General features: G+C 39.0%; 1 pseudogene; it reads right to left on the minus strand.

Moving 5' to 3' along the window:
• Positions 1-5,373: 5,373 nt before the first annotated feature.
• Positions 5,374-5,491, minus strand: LOC148534794 (5S ribosomal RNA; annotated as a pseudogene).
• Between the last annotated feature and the right edge of the window lie 2,418 nt (positions 5,492-7,909).

Raw genomic sequence — 7,909 nt, forward strand, 5'->3', positions numbered from 1 at the left:
TGCCAGCCCACCAGGGCTTTGACATGTCTGCCTGGTGGACTCCAACCAGCCAGGACCTTTGGAGTCTTTACCTGGCAGATGTCAATCTTCCACGGCTTTGGCATCTTCGCCTAGTGGGCAGCAGACTGTGTCAGCTCTTTTTATGGCCACCACCCACTAGGACTTCTGGCGTCTTCACCTGGTGGGTGCAACAGATGGTGTAATGGTTAGCATTACTGCCTCACAGTGCTGAGGTCATGGGTTCAATTCTCACCACAGCCCTAGCTTTGTGGAGTTTGTATATTCTCCCTGTGCTTGCGTTGGTTTTCTCCTGGAACTCCGGTTTCCTCCCACACCCCAAATATATACTGGTAGGTTATTTGGCTCCCAACATAAATTAACCCTAGTGTGTATGTGTGTGAGCATGTGATAGGGAACATAGATTGTAAGCTCCACTGGGGCAAGGATTGATGTTAATGGACAAATACTCTCTGTGAAAGCACTGTAGAATATGTGTGCACTATATAAATAACTGGTAATGAATAAATAAAATAAATAAATGTGTATACTGCATAAGTATTATGGTGTATATACTGTATGTATATGTGTATATACTATATGTGTGTATACTATATATTTGTGTGTATACTGTATATGTGTTAGTGTATATGTTATATATAATACATACATGTTCTGACTACAATTCACCAAGGTCTGGAAAGTAAAATTGATCTATGCCGATTAAATAGACAACTACGATTGAAGGAGCATTTTGGCACTCAAGCTGAAAGTTACAATAAAACTCCTGGTTACTGCCCCATTAAATCCAAATCAACATTTGACCCAATATCATCAAATACATCAATCAAAAGTTTCACCAAAATCATTAATTATTGTATTGATGCACAAAAAACATCTAGAAAGACCACTCATTGGAATTTGACTTATAATTAAAAGAAAGCTTTGAAGAACTTAAGCTCATATGATGACGTTGTTTTCCGCCCAGCTGACAAGGGGGGTGGGATTGTGGTCCATGACATTGAACAATATCAGACAGAAGCACTTAGGCAATTAAATGATATGCTGATTTACAAAAAATTGGACTGTGATCCAATATCGATATTCATGAAGGAATTGGATAATATTCTGCTTACAGCTGTAGAATCTAAAATCATCTCTTCAAGCACTGCTAAGGCCCTACCGTGTGAATCTCCACGTATACCACTATTCTACACACTTCTGAAACTACATAAACACCCATCTAATCCACAGGAAGGCTGATTTTATCGGCTAGAGGGTCTCTGTTCTATGATATCTCTAAATACCTGGATTTTTATCTGCAGGACTCTGTACAAGCAGAAGGGACTTATTTAAAGGATACTTTTACGTTTCTACAAAAAATCCAAAATTTACAAGAGCTCCCATCCCCTTGTTGGATGTGAACAATTGACATTGTGAGTTTATACACTAACATCCCTCACAACCACGGCTTGGATGCAGTGAGACGGCTCATTACCAACAATCCGAAATATCAAGGGCCTGATGTGACTTTTTTTCTAGAGTTACTAAATTTAACATTGACACACAATTATTTTCTGTTTGTTTGTTATATCCAATTGCAAGGTTGTGCGATGGGTTCTTGCGTCGCACCTACCTATGCTAACGCATTTATGTTTGATGTAGAAAGGGATTTATTTTTCAGCCAGACTCAGTTTTCAGCATATATACATTTTTTCACCAGGTACATAGATGAAGTCTTTATGTTATGGTCAGGGACAAAAAATCAGTTTTTGGAAATGATGGAGATAGTGAATTCGCAAGATGAGAACATCAAATTCACTTTCTCCATCAGTGATACCTCAATTAATTTTCTGGATGTACTAATCAAAGTAGATAACGGTCAGTTTGTAACTTCGATTTATCATAAACCTACTGAATGCAATAATGTGTTGCATTATCAAAGTCATCACCCCATGCCACTAAAACAGGGGTTATCTTACTCTCAATATTTGCAGATTCACAGAATCTGCAGCAATTTGGAACATGAATTATCACAAATGAGAATTATGACAGAAACATTTTTGAAAAGAGGAGATTCATTACAATTGCTTATTACAGCTCAAAATAAAGCTCTGTCAGTCCCTAGAGAGCATAATACTCCTACAAAAAACATCTAGATAACTCAATTATTTGGGTCAATAAATTCTCTATGGCTAGTAGAACGATTATGGGCACAGCAAAGAAATTTTTCGCCATTAATTAATACTGACCAAGAGCTACCTCTTCTTTACAATTCTAAATTAATCCCCTGCTATAAGCGAGGACAGAACATGAGGGACCGATTGGTCCGTACAGATATTTCAAAACATCAAAAGATTGTAGCAACACATTTTCTTTCAAAAAAACCTGGAAACTTTAAATGCTAAGTATGTATCACATGTAGCTTTTTGGAGACGGTTGACACCTTTGTCCATCCTCATTCTGGACAAAAATATGAAATTCAACATGTTTTCTCTTGTACTAGCAAGTATGTAGTGTATTACATCCGATGTCCTTGCGGCCTCCTTTATGTAGGCAAAACAATACGACAATTCAAGGAACGGATGTCCCTCCACCACTCTGCAATCAGGCAGGCGTTGGAGGCTAAAGATAATGATCAACCTGTGGCCCGGCATTTTCGGGACCACAAACACACACTCGCTACTATACGGTATAAAATGATCGATTTTATCCCAGATGATCCTAGAGGAGGAGATCGGGCTCAAGCTTTATTGAAATCTGGTCTTAATTAGCATTTCCCCCTAACATGTTTTTTGTAAATTATTACTATAGGCTAATTTATACTTGATAACTATGTTTATAATGTACTGATCTTAGAGAAGTTGGATATGTATATCAGCCCCCTGTATGCTCATATTGAGCATTGTTTATACAGATCGTGGATTCACCTGTGCTATGTTCTGTTATATGTGTTATCATGGTGATGGTGTTTTGTTTATATCACTATAGCAATGGATCCCGGCTGCCAGTGTCACTTCCGCTATGATGTACGTGTTTGCTGATGTCAGTTCCGGGTCCAGTCAGCACAGACGCGGTGTATGTTACTGTATTTAAGGTAAGTTTTTTTGTACATTTCTTGTTCCTGATGAAGGTTTAATAATGGAAACGTTGAAAGCAATTGGGCTGTTGTCCTTATTTCTTTGAAAAACCGTGAGTGCCGCCGTGCTATTGCTTGTGTATACATGTTTGCTATAGATATATATATATATATATCGATGGGCACCTGAGTGCGCCGGGTGACACAGGATGCAGCTCCAGCAGCGTGCAGGTGATGGTGTTTCCACTTAGGTGCTGGGAGAAGGGTATATCGGTAAGGCTGGTCTTATTATATTTATGCCTGATGACGGTTTATAATTAAACCAAATCGTTGCTGAACTGTGACTCTCTGATTCATTTAATTTTCAAGTCCTGGAGTGCCTCCCTCAATTGCTGCATATCTACTTTTCTTTGGTTGCTGCACCTGGGCAATTCAATTTACAATTCATTTTACGGTGAGTGCCGGTTGTGTTTGTGCTTATATGTACATATATATATATATATATATATATATGTGTGTGTGTAAAAACTGGATCTGTTTAAAAGCACCTATGTGCTAAACAAAGTGCTGTGCGTAAATAAATAAATACTGATAATAGGCTAATTCAGGTAGGTCAGGTATTTGTGTGGTATTTATACCAGAAAGTGCATAGTGCTAAATAAGAAGAGATTCTTGGTAATTAATATAAACCAATATTAACCCCTAATCAAGTGAAAATAATGTAAGAATTAAAACTGTACTTTGACTGAATAATATATATATATAAAAAATGTAGTTTATTTTAAAGCAAAATAAAAAGACAGAATTAATAAATAATGGTGTACAACTAAAAATCATGCACTGTGTACAATAATTTCATGTCTTATACAGACCCATATATTAGAGCTTTTCAAATAAATAAATGAAAACTATAAAAGAAGATATCACAATTAGTATATTAAAAAAGGCTTCTGCGGCTTATCTGATATAGTGGTAGTAAGTTCATGAAAGGTAAGAGGAGCACCCAACGCATTTCATCTGCCAATCAGACTTCTTCAAGGAATAAAAAGCTCCTGTGGGGTGTCTGGTTTATAAACCCCCTTAATAGGGACAAACTTAGAGTTAATTGTGTCACTTCCGGTTCCAGGGTAATAGTTAATTCTGGAACCAGGATCCAAAGTTCTAAATAAATAAGTTAAAATAGATGTAACTATAATAAGGTGCAATATCGCACTATTCGTTTAACAATAATTAACTTTTCCAGTCCAGTGGGGTCTCTAAAACACCCAGCGCAATGTAGTGTATCCGCCCATCCTAAGACCTCTCAGAGTGTCACTTCCGTCCTTCTCCTTGGATCAGTTAAGGAGCATCATCACTGGCTGTTTACGACATCTGCCCTTGGAGTACGTCACTTCCGCCCATCCGTCAATCCCTGTTGCGGCCATCTTGGTCCTCCTGTGGGTATATCGTGGCCATCTTTGTCCACCTGAATCTTCCTCGTGATGTACTAATTCTTTACGGTAATCATCATCTCAGCCCGGCGTGCAGCGTCCGCCCGTACTGTGGATGTTCTTTCTCTTAGTCGTCATGTCACTTCCGCCCTTCAGCACAAACATGTCTCAGCCATCTTTGTCCTCAAAGAGATACAGCATTGCCATCTTTGTCCACCCACCTCTTGTTGATTCACAGATCCTGGCCATTATATTCTAGTCAATTAAAATAAAGTGGTTAGAGGCATCTTTTTCTTAAGAGGGGTATATAAAGTGGGATCTTGTCAAGGGTTATATATAAAAAAACAGGGATAACATAATCCACAGAATATTATTAGTATTTCTATGGGTAAAAGATCTTCAGTGAATGCTAATAAATAAATACTGATGAAGTGGTCTAAAAGCATAACCTTTTGATATAACTCTCAATATCAAACCTTTCAATGAGCTGATAAAATACTATTATTATTATAATAAATAAATACTATATCGCCTAATAGGGAATATTCAACCAGGAGATAGTTATCAATGAATACATATCAAAACGGAGGGGAGATCCAAAAAATAGGGAGTTTTCAGAGGAGACGTTAGAAAATATGTTCATAAACAATAATCCAAAGACCAAGAAGAAAATCCAGTAGTGTATGTTCTTAATCATTTATATTGTTTGAATATAAGTATTTCTATTGTTCAAGTTATAATTAGTCTTTCAAAGGTAAATTCGCCTTTCCTTTGCTATCGATGGTACATGGATCCTCATATTCTTGGGACATGATATATGTAGCAGGTCCGAACACTGTTAGGGGATAAACATACATGTCCAATGTGCATCTACTGCACCTGGTCTTCCCCAGCGGTAACCCATCTGAGTACTGGCCAGGCCCCAAATGCTTAGCTTCCAAGATCAGATGAGATTGGGCGCTTAAACATGGGTATGGCTGTAGTGTCCCTTAAACAATGCCCCCAACAGTGGTGTCCCTTACACAATTCCCTCAGTATTAGTGCCCCTCTATGTGCAGTACCCTCAGTAGTATGCCCCCAGTAGTAGAGTCCCTAGTAGTATGCCCCCAGTAGTAGAATCCCTAGTAGTATGCCCCAAGTAGTAGTACGCCTAGTAGTATACCCCCCATTAGTAGTGCCCCCAATAGTGCAACCTTACACACAAAAAAAAGCAAAAAACCTTACCTGAATCCCCACTCCCACTGTGACTGCAGCCATCTGCTCCTCTCTGCACCATGGGAGAAACATCATAACGTCTTTCCCATCACCCGCAGTTGGGGGAGACGGAAAGTGGAGCTCATGAATGAGCTCCAGCCAGCTCCCTCCAGGAATGCAGCAGCCAATGAGAGTCTGTCTGACTCTCATTGGCTGCTATAACAAACACACAGCTGCCACTGGTGGCTGTGTGTTTGTTTCTGTGTAGGGCAGACTGCTATCACTGCATTCTGCCCTACACTAGTGGAGCCCTGATGTCGGATTCTCTTGCAATTCTCTCCCTGAGTCAGGCGGGGAACACACAAACAGCGTTCGTGTGGACTTGGATCCCTGATGTTCCACAGAATCCAAACTGCTCATCTCTACTGTATACTGGGCCTGATTCAGACCTATTTACTAGCAAGTGAACGCTCGGAACGAGTGATGGTATGCATCGCAGTGCACATGGGCAAACTAGTCTGAGTGATTGGAAAGCAACCGCTCACCTAGCAGAGACAGACCAGCTGAATGAGTGGCAGGTCAATCCGTTTGTGGGTGGTAATAGGGGTAGGCCACTGGAAACGGGGGAGTGGAGGTGCAAACGCAGGCATGCCTGAGCATCTTAAAGCCATTTCAGAGGCATCCATAATTAACAGCCAGCGTCATAATACATGTCACCTGGTTGAATTATACACTGAAGTTCTTGCAGTGCTTGTGGTAGGGTATAGTCATCCTCAAGCGATGTGATCACTTCCAATGGAACCCGATGTACCGATGGTTGCATACACTTCCTGGAGATGACGTGTGCTAGTTGGCGGTGAAAGACAGGTTGGTGGGCATCTGCATACACAGAGCGATCACATGCCAAGACATAGTGGGTGTGCTTATGCCTTGTCATGCGATCGCCTGCCTTGACATCACTTAGCCACATTTGCATACACTGGGAGGGAGCATCCGCATATAGTGACCAGGTCTGAATCAGGCCCACTGTCTCATAACTCTGTGGGCCTGATTCAGACACATTCGCTAGATGCGTACGCTCGCTCTCAGTGTAGGCAAATTCATCTAAGTGACGGCAAGGCAGGCGATCGCACGGCAAAGCATAATCATGCCCAATATGTCTTGGCGTGCGATGGCGGTGTGTATGCAGATGCCCACCAGAGTGTCTTTAGATGCCCACTAGTGCATGTCATCTCCAGGAAGTGTATGCAACCATCGGTACATCGGGTTCCTTTGGAAGTGAACACAGCACTTGAGGTTGACTATACCCTATCACAATAATAATAATAATAATAATAATAATAATAATAATAGAAGTAGTAGTAGAAGTAACTATTATAAAAATAGATTATCCATTTAGTTTTATGCCTATAGTTTTGAAACTAGAACAGTTTGTAATTTAAGTTCTATTTTTATTAAGTTGATTTAATAATTTAGAACTTGTTAAAAGTTAAAACAAAGTTGTTTTTAAAAATATTTATAGATATAGATCACTATTAGCAGGGCATATTCATTTAATATAGTTTTATTTGTCCTTTTGGTTTTTACATTCATTGATTTAAAATTAAATTAAAAAAGACAATGCAACCTCCACAAAACACTGAAATATAAAGTAACCCGAAGTTCATAAAATTACTTCAGTCATCCTATTTCTGAGCTGTTCAGCCATTGAAAATTTATTATTAAAAAAATAAATAAATATATATATATATATATATATATATATATATATATTACTACCTGAAGTACTTTGTTTGTTGCTTCATTTGTGCTTTATAATAGTTTTACATGCACATATTGTTCATATAGTGAGTGAGCACACGGACATGATCTGTCCTTCCTGGGGAACATTATATTTGGAAGATAGACAATACATAAACAGACCTCCACTTGAGATGAGAATGCTCCTGAAACAAAAAGAATGGCAAGACTTGTCTTTTGTGATAAAAAAATTACCCTTGGTCCACTGATTTACTGTTTGAGCTTCATGCAGGGAACCTGTTCAGGTTTATGTTGTCATACTGAGCTCTTTATCCATATTCAAGTGATCAGAAGCTCTGTCAGGCATTTGGTTTAATTGTGCTGAAAATGGTCTTTGTTATGTCACAAACAATACCGTGAAATTGTCACTTTTGTAGACTCTTGATATATCATCATATACAACTGAGAT

The sequence above is a fragment of the Taudactylus pleione genome, unplaced genomic scaffold (assembly GCF_031769625.1).
Source record: "Taudactylus pleione unplaced genomic scaffold, aTauple2 ptg000064l, whole genome shotgun sequence".
Classification (NCBI taxonomy): domain Eukaryota; kingdom Metazoa; phylum Chordata; class Amphibia; order Anura; family Myobatrachidae; genus Taudactylus; species Taudactylus pleione.